Source organism: Amblyomma mixtum, chromosome 5 (genome assembly GCF_055824585.1).
Source record: "Amblyomma mixtum isolate Tamu chromosome 5, ASM5582458v1, whole genome shotgun sequence".
NCBI lineage: Eukaryota > Metazoa > Arthropoda > Arachnida > Ixodida > Ixodidae > Amblyomma > Amblyomma mixtum.
The window spans coordinates 173,136,167-173,153,105 of NC_143016.1; the positions used below are offsets into that span (position 1 = coordinate 173,136,167).

General features: G+C 45.3%; 1 pseudogene; it reads right to left on the minus strand.

Annotated features, from left to right (window-relative positions):
• Window positions 1-9,986: 9,986 nt before the first annotated feature.
• LOC149344711 (retinaldehyde-binding protein 1-like) lies at window positions 9,987-16,717 on the minus strand (annotated as a pseudogene).
• Window positions 16,718-16,939: the final 222 nt, after the last annotated feature.

Consider the following 16,939-nt stretch of genomic DNA (forward strand, 5'->3'; position numbering starts at 1 on the left):
CGTTACCAATACTGACTGGTCAGGTGTTTCGCGGACCTGGAAACCCAACGCAAAGACCTTTTAACCCTAAAAACCGACATACACACATTAAAGACGGGCACCGTCCAAACATATCGCTTTTTGCGGGATTTGGAAGCCTGTATGAACGATTCCGAAAACCGCGCACGACGAAATAATTTTATATTCCGTGGCCTCCCGTACACCAACCACAGAGAAACTTTTGCTGAATTGGAACAAGCCCTTATCCGTGTTTGTTCTGATACACGGCATGTAACAGTTGACGCTGCTCACGTAAGCGCGCGAACCGCCTCGGCCAGCACACTGAACATCGACCCCGCCCAATAATTGGCAAATATTCATTCTTCAGAACAAAAGAAGCCATTCTTTCTAATGGGAAGCAATTTAAGAACATAGGCTACAGCGTTGGCGAAGATTTTTCTTGTGCGGTCAGAAATTCCCGCAAGCACCTTTTCGCTTTTGCCAAAAACAAGTCTGCATACTCTAAAATACGCTCCAAGACTTTGCAGTTGTATTCAAAATGTTACATTTATGATGAATCGTTAGGCACTGTAAAAGAAATCGCGTAGCAATCGCGAAATTCGACAATTGTCCGTAAACATTCGCGCACTACCAACCGATCAAATCTTCCTTTTTCAGTTATCTATACTAGGATACGAAGCTTTCTTCCGAAACGTGTCGCCTTGTCAAGCCTTGTCTACCATCTATGAGTAATGTACTAATCCTAACGAGAAAAGAAGCTTACTGATGACGTCACCGACACTGAAAATATGCTGGACTTGCAAAATTTTAATTTTTTTCGCGATGGCCGTACTGGTGCACGAGCCGGAGGCGTCCTTATTGCGGTTCATCAACAGTTGCCATGCTAACGTATTAACATCAATTCAGGAATGCAAATGCTATGGCTTATGCTTCGCGCCCTACCAAAAACCTTCTTCTTAGGCGTATGTTACAGACCTCCGAAAAGTAATCTACAGTTTCCTCATGAACTAATTAGCATACGGATCCATCTCAAATCCAAATATTTCAGCACCCAAATTCTTTTCAGAGATTTCAATTACCCGGACATCTGCCGGGAAAAAAAATGTCCTTGACGAATGCTTCGGAATCTAAAGAACTTTTGGACGTATGCTAACATTTTATCTTCAAGAATTATTGCCCCAGCCAACACATGTAGCTCACTGTGCCTCAAAAGCATTTTAGATCTGGCACTAAACTCTAATCCTGCGAGTTTGTCTTTTATAGCCAGAATACGCGAAATCACTGACCACAAAGTTATTCATGCAGTCTTTCAGTTTGTTCCTGAGCTGCGCCACACGCATAAAAAAACTATCAGACTGTACGATCGAGGCAATTATGATGCAATCGACAATGAGCTGGACGATTTTCTGCCGGAGTTTGGGTCGGGACTACACAGTCGTTCTGTTAATGGTAACTGGTTGATATTTACCAACAGGTTCACCGAGCTAACTAACAAATATATACTTCAGATTACCTTCCGTGCCAATCATCACAAGCCGTGGTTCACAGACTGAAACGATTAGAAAAAAAAGAAAAAGCGCCTTTTTCGAGCAGCAAAATTCAACCAAAGCACGTGCGCTTAGAACAGATATTACGTAGCCGAGAACGCCTACTATACGGCTATTCTAGACGCTAAACAATCATTATTTAATTTTGAATTCCCTCAATACCTCAACAACGACCTCGAAAAATCTGGCAATTAATAAACCCGTCACATACCCATGCTATTACCCTTACCGACACAGTGGGAGAGTAGGTCAGTGGCGCTAAATGTGCTAGAATTTTGAATGCTGCCTTTTACTCCGTTTTTACTGACGAAGCTGGCCCGTTACCACTTTCACCGCCCACTAATGCACTGCTGCACCGCCTAATACTGCCTACTACTTTGATCCCTATACCCTGATGATAGTATTTATGATGGTATTTTGTCTACAATAAAATATATGAAGCTATCGTCATCAGCTCTCATTGAGGAAATCGATTAGAAACTGTTAAAAAGCACTAAGTGCATCACGGTTGAATACCAGTCTTTGTTGTTCACACAATTCCTTGCTATAGGAAGCCTGCCGGATGACTGGAAAGTGGGGAAGGTCGTCCCACTGCACAAATCAGGTGACGAGGAATCTCCCCTCAATTAACGCCCCATTTGTCTAACCAGTGTGCGCTGTAAAATCATCGAACATGTCGTTTATTCCCAAATTATGAACCATCTTGATAGTAACAAGTTTTTCCATGCTTCACAGCATGGCTTCCTCAAGGGCTTTTTTTGCTAAACCGAACTCGCACTTTTCGTTCATGATCGGCATACTAATCTCGATTGTAGCATCCAAATTGATGCCATTTTCTTAGATTTTGCAACAGCCTTTGACACCGTACCTCACGCACGTTTGTTACTAAAGCTAGAGCCGCTAAATTTACATCCTAACATTTTTGCCACAGAATTTTTAACAAACCGCCCCCAGTTTGTTTTTAGTTAGCAACAAAAATTGTACCTCCCTCGCAGTAACAGCAGGCGTCCCACAAGGCTCTGTCCTTAGTCCACTGCTGTTTCTAATATATCTTAACGATATGCCAATGCATCTAACGTGTAACGTTGGGATGTTTGCCGGCGATTGCATCATCTATCGCACAATAATCAACATATCCCATCGAGCAAGTCTTCAAAATGATCTTAATCACGTTCATTGCTGGTGCACTAATGCTTCATGAAGCTAAATGCTAACAAATCCAAACTTGTCTCCCTCCACCGCCGCCAACAACCCGTCTTTTTTAACTACGCTGTCCTCAATTCTGCTATCGAACTTGCAAATCCTTATAAATACCTTGGCTTAACCTTAAGCAGTCATCTTTCCTGGCGCACTCATATCACTAACGCCATATCATCAGCGAACCGATCTCGGATTTCTGAAACGTCACCTGCGTCATGTCTACCACACGTGAAACTACTGGACTATAAGTCGCTAATACGGTTTATGCTAAAATACGCATTTCTAATACGGCATCCGCATCAAACTTATCTAGCTAAAGCCCTTGAAGCTTTGCAAAATCGCTCTGTAAGATTCATTCACGCCGATTACTCTTTGAATACCAGCGTAACAGCATTAAAACTTCAAACCAAACTTTTGAACCTAAGCACTCGTCGCCAGGGGCACGACACTACCACAGTGTCTCGTCGCTCATCGTCTGTATTTCTACAGGTTTTGCTGCTGCCACTCCTGGGACAGCTGTTGTCGCTGCCCGCAGTGCAGCTAGCTGATACCCGGGACGAAGAACCGTGCGTGAGCAAATACCCTGGCGAGGACGAACCGCCAATCTGCTGCGACCTGTCTTCGTGTCTGCTGCTTCGACCACCGCCGTTTATGGATACGTTCACTTGTCTGGTCGGGCAGCGCGGGGTGATGCTACCTACTGCGCCCCTTGAAAAGTGCGCACTTTTGGACGACGCTCTGGGCCACGATGCTGCCACAATGTCTTGTCGCTCATCATCCGTATGTGTACAGGTTAGTTACCTTCAAACTCGGTTAGTTACCTTCAAACCTAACCTGACCTGACCTGACCTGACCTGACCTGACCTGACCTGACCTGACCCGACCCAACCCAACCCAACCCAACCCAGCCTAGCCCAGCCTAGCCTAGCCTAGCCTAGCCTAACCCAACCCAACCCAACCCAACCCAACCCAACTTAACCCAACCCAACCTAACCTAACCTAACCTAACCTAACCCTCGTTTGTCTAATTGCACACGCAATGCACTTGGTGGAGCGACACACAAATGAAAAGTGCACCGGCGGTTCGCTCACGTGACACGTTCTTTCTAGACCGCCCAAGAAGCCCATGAGGTGGCGACGATGTGATGATAAAACATGGAATATATCCGGATAACCCAATAAAGGCGTGACGAGGGTGGGATTTTGTCTTGCTACCATTAGTTCACTCATCTGAGGGTGTCGCCAGAGCTCGGGAAGATTCCGAGTTTCAGCAAACTCAGGCCTTCCAGCATAGCGCCCCAGGTCGTACAACAGCCGGAGTATTCTGCGCTGCCGAATCCCAAGCTGGACATCCCACTCACGAAAGAAGAACTCAATGCAGAAATCGCGGCTATGAGAAAAAATGCAGCTCCAGGTCCAGGTCAAATAACAGAGAAGCTCTTATTTAACCTCAGCGATGACACCATCACGTCGCTGGTGGAATGCATCAACGAGCAGCATTGGGCTACAGGAAAGTTGCTAATATCCTGTAAGATGGCCGGGGTTCGGTTTATTGCGAAGCCGAACAAACCCCTTAAACTGGATAATCTAAGACAGATATCACTGACCTCGTGTTTGGGGAAGCTCATAGAGGGCCACCAACACGAAACTGAGTAGATACTGAGAAGAAAACAACCTCCTACCTAACACTTCATAGGGGTTTCGCCCTCACCTATCGACACAGGACGCCCTCTTGTACGTGTACAAAGACCTCCTTGAGACACCTCCCAAATCACAGACAAGGGCCATCCTGGCACTTGATTTGAATGTGGCGTTCATCATCATCATCATCATCATCATCATTTATTTTACCCTTAAAGGCCTCTGTTGAGGCATTACATAAGGGGGGGGAGGACAAAGCAAATACAACTGAGAATAATACGTTAATACAACAAAACATAATAATGAAAAACGATACATCACAATACAACGTTGGTCAATAATGAAGGGCGCAAGGCTGAATTAGGCGGTAACAACAACAACAACAAGAAAAAGAATAAGTGTAACTGGGTGAAGTTTGAGAAGTGTCTTTTATTCAGTACAGTGATTAATTAATGCCTCTCGAAATTTAGTAGCGTCGCGCTCGTTATCAATGTAGTCGGGTAGCAGGTTCCAATTTTCTATTGCAGTTGGAAAAAAAGATTTATTAAATGCCAAGGTCGATCCATGTATACATTGAATGCTGAGGAGGTTAAACAGGCGGCGCGATGTTCTGATGGGAGCTAGTAATAATGTGTCACGAAGATTAGGAAAATTGCAATATAATTTATGAAAGAGGCAGAGTCGTGCGATTTTTTGCCGGAGCTCTAGTGGCTGGATGTTAAGTGAAGATTTAATACTGGTGATACTGCTGTGTTTATTGTAATTTGAGGATATAAAACGGGCTGCTCGGTTTTGAATGGCTTCTAAGGTGTTAATTAAGTATGCTTGGTGAGAATTCCATATAGCCGCTGCATAATCAAGTATGGTACGGGTGAATGTTTCGTATGCTAATTTTCGAACAGAAGGAGGAGCTAGGTACAGGGATCTTCGGATGAGACCAAGTGATTTTGATGCTCTAGATCCTAGATATAAAGTGTGTTCCGGCCAGGTTAATTTGCTGGAGATAGTGATTCCAAGGTACCGATATGATTGGACTTGGGTTACCGTGTTTGACAGGAGTGAATATGCAGATCTGATGTTGGAACGTTTTCGAGACACTTGCATGAATTGGCACTTTGAGACATTCAGCTGCATAAGCCAGTCGGAACACCACCGTTCTATTATGGGTAAGGCATTCTGAAGCGATAGTTGATCCCTGTTAGAGACAATGCGACGATAAAGGATCCAATCATCCGCAAAAAGCCGAATAGTGGATGAAACAGCGGAAGGAAGGTCATTAATGATCGTTTGGTTTATGGAGTTTAACGTCCCAAAGCGACTAAGGCTATGAGAGACGCCGTAGTGGAGGGCTCCGGAAATTTCGACCACCTGGGGTTCTTTAACGTGCACTGACATCGCACAGTACACGGGCCTCGAATTTCTCCTCCAAAGAAATTCAGCCGCCGCGGCCGGGATCGAACCCGCGTCTTTCGGGCCAGCAGCCGAGCACCATAGCCACTGAGCTACCGCGGCGGCAGGTCATTAATGAAGATTAGAAAAAGAAGTGGGCCAAGAACGGAACCTTGGGGAACGCCAGAGATAACATTAGTAGTGCCTGAATGATGATTGCCGATTACTGTGTATTGGGAGCGACCTGTAAAAAAATAAATGTATGCATGATAAAACGAGAGGATCGATGGACAGTCCGGAGAGATTAGACATGAGGCGAAGATAGGGCACGCGATCGAAGGCTTTAGAAAAATCTAAAAAGAAAATGTCAGTTTGGAATGAAGAGTCCATATTTAAGTGGAGGTCAGTGGTAAATTCAAAAAGCTGAGTTTCACACGGAAAACCGGAACGAAAACCATGCTGCTTAGTAAAAAAGAAATTGTTCTGATCGAGGTGTGATGCGACATGTGAATATATGACGTGCTCTAGAAGCTTGCAGGCAATGCATGCAAGAGAGATTGGGCGATAATTGGAGGGATCTGATCTGTTACCTGCTTTAAACACCGGCACAACTTTGCTTATTTCCAATCTTTCGGAAGCAAACCCGTAGACAATGACTGCTCGAAAATGACTTGAAGGAATAGGCTAGAACTTTCCTTAGTGCTCTTAAGAAATTTTGCAGGAATTCCGTCAGGGCCTGCATGTTCTGCATAAAAATATTCTGCAAGGGCTCGCAAATACCAACTGGAGCGCAAGAACCTACAACTATATCAAAAACTTCTTATCAGCCAGGCAAGACACTATAAACTTCGGTGGAATAAAATCAGATCCCATCACTCTAGGCCCGAGAGGAACTCCGGAAGGGGCGGTAGTGTTACCCGTCTTGTTCAATTTGGCTATGAAATATCTACCACGCCTTCTCTCCGAAACCCCGGGCATCAAACACATATTGTATACGTATGATATCACTGTCTGGTGCAACTCGGGGAGTGACGCCGAGATCGAGGAGCGCCTTCAAGCAGACGCTGACACGGTGTAGTACGCCAGGGAGAGAGGCCTCCATTGTGTGCCGGAAAAGTCCGAGTTGCTCATCCTGAAGAAGCCGGTGACACCCCTAGCGCTAAAGATCATGGTGTATATAAACTGCTGGGAAAAAAACAGCGCTGAACCGAGAGACAAAAAGAAGACAACAGAACCAGTCCTTTTGTCTTTTTCTTCCTTTCTCCCACGTCTCAACGCTGTTTTTTGTTCCCAGCAGTACGTACCAACTAGCTCAACTCTCCGTTGTATAGAAGTGTATATAGACAACCACCCAGTACAGAAACCCACGGTGATCAAGATCCTAGGGCAGTATTTCCCGCAGAGGCGACAGAACAACACCACTATGGAGAAGCTTACAACATCCGCCGAGAAAATACTCCGGATTATACATCGTATCCGAAATAAGCACCATGACATGACGGAAAGGGGCACCATCCGCTTAGTGCAAGCTTTTGTGATCTCTCGGATAATGTAAAGGACGGCATTCCTTAACCTCTCCAGGTTGGAAATTGAAAAGTTGGAGACACTGATCAGGAAAGCCTACAAGATGGCACTGGGGCTACCGAACTTGACGCCAACTGCAAAGTTCATGGCTCCGGGAGTATATAATACCCTCATAGAGATGCGCGAAGCACAATGACTCTCAAAACTCAATAGGCTTGCACTCACAAAACCCGGCAGACAACTGCTCGAAAAGATCCACATTAATCTGCCCTATACAATAAACCAAAGGTAAGGGGTACCACGCGATGTGAGGAGACGCATCAACCTGTACTACCTTCCGCGGAATATCCCGCATATAACATCGAAAGGAGAAAAGCAAGAGGGGAAGCCCTGCAGAAGAAATGGGGCGAGCAACCTAACACCCTTTACGTAGACGCAGCAGGACCAAAGAGTAGAGTGATGACTATTGTGGTCTCAACGCCTTGAGGATCGATGATGAACTGCGCCTCGATGAAAACATCCAACCCCACTCACGCAGAGGAGGCAGCTATTGCATTAGCTGTAGCATTTAACCCCAACGCCGTTGTGCTCACTGATTCCCAGAACACCTGTCGCAACTTCAATGATGGATTGATTCACAGGTCAGGGCTGTCAGTGCTGCTTGAGCATCAACTCAGCCAAGCCTCAGTTGTCTGGTTTCCCGGTCACCAGGAACTACCAGGAGGAAACGAAGCCGCTCACAGGCATGCCCGAGCTCTTCTATATCGGGCGTCTCCCCCTGATGACCATGAAGGGTGCTGCGACATATTAGCTTTAGCAGTGTATGCTGGAAATCTCACGCCATACAGAACTTCCAGGAAGCAAACAGCATCCAACACCACACAAATCCCTCCATAAATTAGAAGAGAACACCCTAAGAAGACTACAAACCAACACATACCCAACGCCAGCTGTACCCTACACTATACTCTCCGCAGTGCCCACACATTGGAGAGGTAGCTAACCTCTACCACATTGTGTGGGTATACCAATTTAATCAAATACTTGACCCCATTCCAAATCCCTCAGAGGAGCAGTGGGAGGCTATTCTGCTCAGCGATGGCCTTGATCGTCAGCACTGGCTGGCGGAGAGGGCCAGCGCAGCAGCAACAGCCAGTGCACTACCGGACTAGACGGCCCACCCACGTGTTCTACGAATATTCTGTAAATGAAGATGTTTGCAATCAATCAATCAATCGATCAATCAACCAATCAATCAATCAATCGATCGATCGATCAACCAATCAATCAATCAATCGATCGATCAATCAACCAATCAATCAATCAATCAGTGTGCGCCTACTTTGGTTTTCCTCCTCTGCATGCCCTCTTTAGTTGTTTAGCAAGATGTGCAGAATCGTTTCTGGACCTGGTGTGGGAAAGCCTGCTACACGTGCACGTGGTTGTTCTTTGTGAGAACTGTGTGCTTTTGCCATGGAGCACCTTTCTCTGTAGGCATTCTGAAGGAGCATACGGACGAAATGTCGGCTTGAAAGCATTATCATGAAAGAAGTGGAATGGCGGAAGGTCTTTTTTTTTGCACGCACCGAACAAATGTCCGCTCAGTCGCCAAACGGCAGCCCTGCGTTCTTTTACGTCATTCATGCTTGAATCGAGCTCGTAAAAGCGTGTGAAATGCATCGTTAGATTGCCACTAACAGTGCAAGTCGCCAAAAGAGGTAGCTTATTAGGATATCATCGTTAACATGTGTAACTAGGCTTGTCTGCATGCACGCCTCTCAAGATTGAGTGTAGAGTATTGCAGGAAAGAGTAAAAAAAAAGGAGTACGCTCCTTAGTGCACTCCCTGTTATGAAGATCGCGTAAGAGGATAGCTCACACTAATTTTATACCCGTATAGGTGTATTCGTGTTTAGAGTGTCATGCACCTCGTTCTTTGAAGAAAACATTTTCCGCTGCACAGCAGTAACAGTAAGGTGAATACACCTTTCGAATGCCTGTTACAACGCACGCTCATTTTGGGCGCAAATCGCGGCGACACATTAGGCAGGTAAAAGTTAGGGGAATGATTTTATTACCAAGTGTATGAGTTTAGAGACTGCCTTGAGCTGCGTAGTTCAAAAAGTCCGCACTCTTCAGCAGCGTCGGTCGGGCTAGACCGGGACGATTAAGCTTTCGATAGTCATTACAAACGCTGCTTTGCATCCAGGTGCAGGTTCTCTCGAGGCTTTCACTGTGTTGCTCATTATGTTCGCCTCTATGGCCATATATAATTACCTCCGAATCTTAGACACGGAACACTAGCAACTCAGAATAATTTGGTTGCGCGCTGTTGGCCTGATTCATAAGAATTTCTTGTTAAAACGTTGATTAAGTATAAAATGAAAACATTTAAGCTTAAAGTAAAGGGGCTGTTTTTTTAATTAAGCATGCAGTGTTTAAACACTGCGGCAACCACAAGCACAGCCATTCAGCGACAAGATGCGCTGGGACAGTACAGTTATCGTGTAGCAGTGCTGCATCCAAAATTAAGGACAAAGGCCAGCCCTGAAATCCGGAGCTATGCAGAAGGAAAAAATGGCATTGCGCAAACACGGAACCTTGTCAGCAGTGTAAATACAGCTCACACGTTAAGTAAATTTCGCTTTGTTCTTTTTTAAACTAAAGGAAAGGCTATAGTTTTTATTCATAGTTGCCGAAAATTGAGCTCCTTTTCGATTTCGGCATCGGTGGCGAAGCCTCCATTGTCAGTCCCGACATAGCCGTAGCTGTTGTTTTCACTGTACTCGTCGTCGTTGGCCTCCTTGTCGTTGGCTGGTCGCTCCAGAAGCCCTCATAGTCGACGGGTGGAGCGTGGCCTCCGTATTCTTCTGGAAGTATCTTTGCCGGAACCTCCTTGTGCATATCCTCGTACTTTTTCCCGAAGAGGCGAAACTGCGATCACAACGGCGAAACAAAACGGCCGGACAAACAATTTGAAAAGCCTCAACTGCAACAGGTTCCTTGGAACAAAATTTGTTATTTTTCTTCTATCGATACTTCAGGACCTGGCTAACTTGTCAGCATGTGTTGGACACAGATCTGTTTGTCCTAAACCATCATTCAGGATTCAGGTTTGTCTACCATCATTCAGGATCGAACAGAGGACGGTCGCTTCTCTCACAGCTCTGTATAAGAACTAATTGAAACGTCCTATGCAAGTACACTCCCGCGCCCTTCTTCGTTAAGCCATGAAAGAACTGATATGTCTCGTGTTCTAAGTTGAACAGCTATGCGCAATGTAGGTATGTCATGAAGAAGCTGGTGACCTACCGACACCCCGTGACGGACTCTAAAAACGACTCGTAAGGGTCACTACTACTCACTTTAGTCCACTTGTATCTTAATACGTGCCAATGACTAATTGTTGTGCTAGCACAAAATGAGTTTGTCCAACTTGTACACAGCGGCAGGTTACACAGAAATTAGACCGATATTTTGGTATTCAGTAATTAGAACTAACTTACACTAAACGTTCACCATTAGTTATGCTAAATTTTTATCGGCACCGTGGCTGCGAACGAAGCAAGACAGCAACGCCATAGAGAAACGGACCGCGGAATACGAAAAAAAGGAGGGTGTTTGTCCAGTCGATGCATCACGGCGGGCTCTACCTCACCTCACGGCTCTAAAAAACGGCAACGAACGTATAAACGAGAATTATTTAGACACTAGACACTTCAGGAGACAAGTTCCATGAAGCAGTAAACTAAGAACTTCCGCACGTAATTTGTCATTGCAGAATTATACTTGCGAACTACACAAAACCACAGCCTTTTTTTTTTCTTTTGTCGCTCTCCAGGTTATCACCCGTACGCCGAGCTTCTGTACAGTCAGATAGCGTGCACCTGCAGCACCAGCATTAGCAGAAAAGGCAGGCCAAAAGCGAAGAAAAAGGGTTTCTTCATTCCGCAACAAGACGCGGGCGCTTTTTGCGATGTCTTCTCTAGCACGATATGAATTGCTAGAAGTCAGACGTTGAAAAGAACAAATTGACGAGGCGCCAATACACAATCGAAGCTCCACACATCAAGAGCTTCTTCCGATAAAAATTTTTTCCGGCCTAAACTTCCAATGTTCTAGAGGCGTAGTTTCTGAAGGAAGTTTATTTTTTTTTTTTGCACCACGACTTGGCTCATTGCGTAGCAGGCTGGGTGCGCGGGTACTTCGATGCTTGTTCCAAACGCTCGCCTCAGATTAAGGTAGTGTCTCCGCCTAAGGTTATTTCCGCGCATTTCCTGGGGCAGTAAGGAGGTTGGGTACGTCAGCCGAAACTACCATTACAGTTGTATTACTGGGGTATTGAGTCAAGAGACGCAACAGAAGAGCTTTGTGTGGTGGCAGGACCACAGCACACACTCCCGAGTGATAACGTAGGAGGAGCAAAAACTACAGACGCATTCCGTTTGTTGCAGCTGAGCCTGATGTTGGCTCAGTTCCACAACACCCTAAAGCCTCTCAGCGCCGCAAACTACTGATTAAAATATCCGCTGATCGCGATGCTCTGCAGGATGTTATTCGAAAGTATGCGACGTTTTTATTTGAGAAAGCGTTGCCAGTTTCAGGCAGTGATGCATCGCCTTGCTTCATCATTCGGGCAAACTCTAACGGGATTGAGGACTCCGGCATGCGTAGTGGAGCAGAGCATGTAGAGGGCCAAGTCTGCTGCAAGCCGAGTGACGGATTTCAGATGGAATAAATCTAGTCGGCTGTTTTTCAGGACAAAGCTCGTGTACAATACCGCATGACTAATCAGAAGATAAATTGAAATTTATTGCTCTTTGATTCATCGAAACCTGGGTTTGTTTAATTTTTTTCATAATGAATATCAGTTGAGAAGAGAAGCTTAAACATGTTTCACATAACATGATTATGAGCAGCTCACCCTCGCCACCAGCTTCGTCTCGAGGAAAGGCCGGACGAGTGTGAAAAACACGTCGAAGCCTACGCTCTGCATAACGTGGTTCATGGCCTTCAGCCGCATTGGCAAGCAGTCCGGGAAGAAAGCAAAGCACGGCTGGTTGCGCAAGGTTTGACACTACACAGTTATGGTTCGGGAAGGCATTGAAACGTTAAACAATATGGCGGATGCCTAACCAAGAGCGCAGACGGTCACGTGAGTACGGCAAAGACTCTAAGTGCCTTCGGCAGAATTCAGCGAAAATTTGTGGCATTCACAAAGAACTAAAATATTCCGTGTCAGCTGCTCGCGAGTTATTCCGGTTATGGAGACCTGCATTGGTTTATTACCGACAGGTTGAGCGCTGCAATTGTGTTCAAAACGGTGTTCAGGATTGGATGTAAATCAAAACCTACCCAATTTCAAGAGGTTCTTACAAGAAAAAAACGGATTGTTATTTAAACCTTAAAATGGCGCAGATAAAAAAGTCGATACAAGAGTCAAGCATAAAAAAAAACGCGCCAGCAGCAGAATTCTAAAGTTTTCGGATGAGAAATAAATTACTTTTGTTAATAACTGAAGCTGTCGAAAACGATAACGCAACAAAGATAGCGCTTTCTTTTTTGACAAAATGTTATTTCCAGTTGCCATTGCCGTAGTCTAATGAACAACCAAAAACTGCGATACAGTTGTATGGTTAACTTCTCCTACCATCTATTAAGATTTGCATCCGACCGGGGGAGCGATTCTGATCTGGATAGAAGCAATGAAATTCTTAGAGGGGTTCGGCTGCTACAATATGTATTAGGTGTCAATAAAAAGCATGCCTGCGAGTGCGCGCGTACTGCTAGCATGCAATTGAGGTCCTGTTCCGGAAGCGTTCCTGCTGAAAACATCACTCTGTGAATACTTCAGAATGAGCACTGGGTTACATAATCTATAGAAAAGAATTGTATGCGTTAAAAGGAATGCGATATGTTGCTTGTGCTCTAGGGATAACATGAAATTAGCCCTATAATATGCAAACTATTGTACAGAAATGCAACGATATATTCCTCTCTCTGTGGTGCACGTGGGCTTCCTTTTGCCTGTATATAGTTTTTAACTACGCTTTTTGAAATAGACTCGTTTTGATCATATAAAACGCAGTCATTCAATGAGAAAATTGCAGCGCTCGCTAAAGCAATCTAAGGTGGAATCTATTAAGTTTCTCGAGATTTTGACCAGTAATGCTTTGCTTCCCTCACTGTTCCAGAAATTGTTGTTTCGGGTTTTTTCCTTGCCGCTGTTCGTTTCACTACCGATGCTCAAACTTGTGATTTCGCCTATATCAGAATGCCAGTTAGTACACCTTTCCAAGTTGGAAGCCACTGTATTGGTTGCGAAATACAGCTCCTAGTCTTGTCAACTAGGAGCTATAGTAGCATGTGGTTTGTGGATGTTTAACATCCCAAAACGACTCAGGCTATGAGAGACGCCATAGAGAAGGGCTCCGGAAATTTCAACCATCCGAGGTTCATTAACGCGCTCTGATATCGCACAGTGCACGGGCCTCGAGAATTTCAACTCGATCAAAATTTAACCGCCACGCTCAGGATCGAACCCGCGTCTTTTGAGTCAGTAGCCGAGCGCCGTAACCACGGAGTCACCGCGGCGGGTCTATAGTGGAATAAACTGTCTCTGTGTGGCGAAAAAAAAATAGCTACTACAAAAAGCGAACTAGAAAAAAAAACATTGATCAACAAATAGAATAGCAAAGCTTCGCGGCCATAGAATGCAGTCAATATCTAGGTCTAGCACGCGATATCGTAAATCACTGCTGCGTCGCCAGCGTAACCTTTCCATCGTATGAAGCGCTTTCACCAGATCGTGGATTGCCGGCCGGGACGCACGGAAGGATTACTTTTCCTTTCATTACTTTGCGTATATCTACCTATAATAATGAGGTAAACGATGTCAAGGTAATTTTTGAGACAATCAGAAAGGGTGGGTGCTCTCTTCGGTTGTTTCTATCTACTAAAAGTTGAATTCGTCACGGGAACTCGACGCCTCTGCTTACCTGTAAATATTCGAAGCACCGCATGATCATGTCCACATTAATGGCGAGCACTTTGTCGAGTGTGTAGCCTCCGTAGTCAAACAGGATAACCATGCCCAACGTTTGAGTCTTTGGATCCTTAGCCAAGCGTTCCATGCACAGCATGATGGCCCAGTGAACATCGACGTATGAAGATTCAACGAGATTCCAAGAACCTGAGAAAAGGAAGAAAATGCAACTGTTTCGAATGGAGTCTGAGCGTCAATTCTCAGTTGTCAAATATTTCTTGTGTATTCAGATATTTTTACTCTATCACAAGGATTTTCTTTAAATTATTCGTGATTTCAGGATTCATTATGCGCTTGAGGCACACCTGGACCCACTGCTCGAGTACATGACTCAGCTCATAAAGTTTTATTTGAAAAATAACTACGAATTGGAGGTCGCGAAAGAAGAGTCGACCGCTCTCTGGACGCGACGCCAGCATAAGCTTCTCGTGCACAGTTGCGGTGACTCTGACTGAAGTGGCAGTCTTTCGCCTCAGGTGTCTGATTATTTCCGTGTGGCACCTGCATGGGTCAACGGCCTGTTTTTCGGCCGTATGAAATAATTACTTGCTTCACCGGCTCGAGAAATATCACAAAACTCTCTTTAGTAGGCATGGAGCATATGCTTTAGACGAGAACAATTTCTCTATGAATGCTACATCAAGCACTGAGCGTAATAACTAAAACAGCTGGAATCCTAAACACAGCCCTGTTTTTAACGAGACACCAGAAGCGGCATGCAAAAAAGATTCAACTTTTAGCACCGCAGTCTTCAGAGTGGCTGCCGCAACTCAGGTGACGCGTAGAGCTAAAGACTCGTGTGCCCTTGGATTTACAATTAAATTGCATATTAGATAGCACTGTTGAGGAAGACCTTCTCTCCAGGTGCGCCCGCGGACCTGTGTACGTATACATCCACGTCATGCGGGAAATGTACTTTGGCTGCACATGTGACAAAATAGGCGTAACTTGTCTAGAACTTTTTGTTTACTCCATAATTTCTTTTACTGTTGCGTACAAACGCTAGCGCACTTGAAGATCGCAGTATCAGACGACAAAGTCTCACTTTTTGTTTTGTTTCCGAGATTTTGGCACTATAATAGCTGGCCACTGGGTTGCCAACGCTTTCACTAGGTGGAAACCACGAAGCCGTCTACCTATTTAAAAATGATCTGGATATATGCTCGAACAATTATCTGCAATATGATGGCAGGTTGCTTCGGAAACATTACCCACCGGGTTTGAACAGGAAGATACGGCGTCCATGGACGTCCTTTTCTTGCAGAACCATCATGAGTTTGCGCGTGGCATGAGACACTTTGGAGGGCTGAAACTCCAGAACGTACGGACCGCTGGTGTTCCGGATCTTGCAGTAGATTTTATCGGAGCGTAGGGCTGCTTCAACGTTGTATTTCCACACGCGTAGAAAGCGCAGAAGAAATTGCGCATCCTTCCGGGAGTTGAGATACTCCTCCTCTGCGATAGGCATCGGGTGAAAATTTTTCAGGGGTATCCCCAGAACAACTCCCGCTCTTGTACCCTAACTCTACGATCTGTATTTTTTTTCTGAAAGATTCCTCGCCTGGGAGCTCCATGTTGATTTCTGACCGCTTTTACAGACACGGAGTGCGTACAGACCAATGTGATGACCAGAAAGTTATTAGCAGTCACGTTTAACAGCGGCGAGAAGGTTCTGAAACTGCACGCGTTTAGCAACTTCAAAAAAAAAAGTCGCCGGTTGGACATGAGTCACATGTGGCCAGATGTCACAATAGGTAAACACTCCTTAGCCTGACGATCTTAGACGGTTAGTGCTACAAAATGTAGCGCCTTTCTAAGAAAGGTCTTTATAATAATGGACGCGGCAACATTGCGCAACTTAGAAGAGGTGAATGAACGTGTTGAGTTGTACTTACTTCAGTCTTATCTCGGTGGACCGAGGTTGATTAATTCACGACTTAAAATCTAGGCCGGAACATAAACCTCATATAAGCCACAGAAACAATGCGAGCTTGACTGCTGTTGGCAGCAAATAACCGGTGAAGTGGCCAAGCTTCCCTCCAGAAGTTCTTCTAGTGACAGCTTAGGTTGCTTGTGTGAGATAATGTTTAAAAAAGAAAATGAAATGCAAGATTACCCACCCTTCGCTGTGCTTCCTCTAGCACTTTGTAAGGCCGCCTGTAAAACAGCGTCACTCTCGTTCACTCATTTTTAGGGAGTCGAATTTCCACCTCACCTGATAAAAGCTGCAAAAGTTTCGCGAGGGATTCCTTTCTCCGCGCTGGAGTCTCTCCAAGCTGATCTTCGGCGACCTGTTGGAGCCTGACAGGGAGGGCATCCTCGGACGTATCGAACACGTCGTCCGTTGACTTCTTCATGCACACACCAGCCATCTCGGATACCAGTGCCAACGAAAGTAGCACAGTCTACTTCGAGGGCACCGCACAGCCGAAGCGTCTCGCAACACTGCAAAGGATGCAGACACTCTCAGCGGAGAAAGTGTCTGCGCGGGGTTGCGACCCGGGTAGCATGGCCGAAGACCTGTGATTGAACGAGGAGGATGGGAGACTGGGTTAAGAGGAAGGCAACGAAAACTTTATACACTTATTTACAAA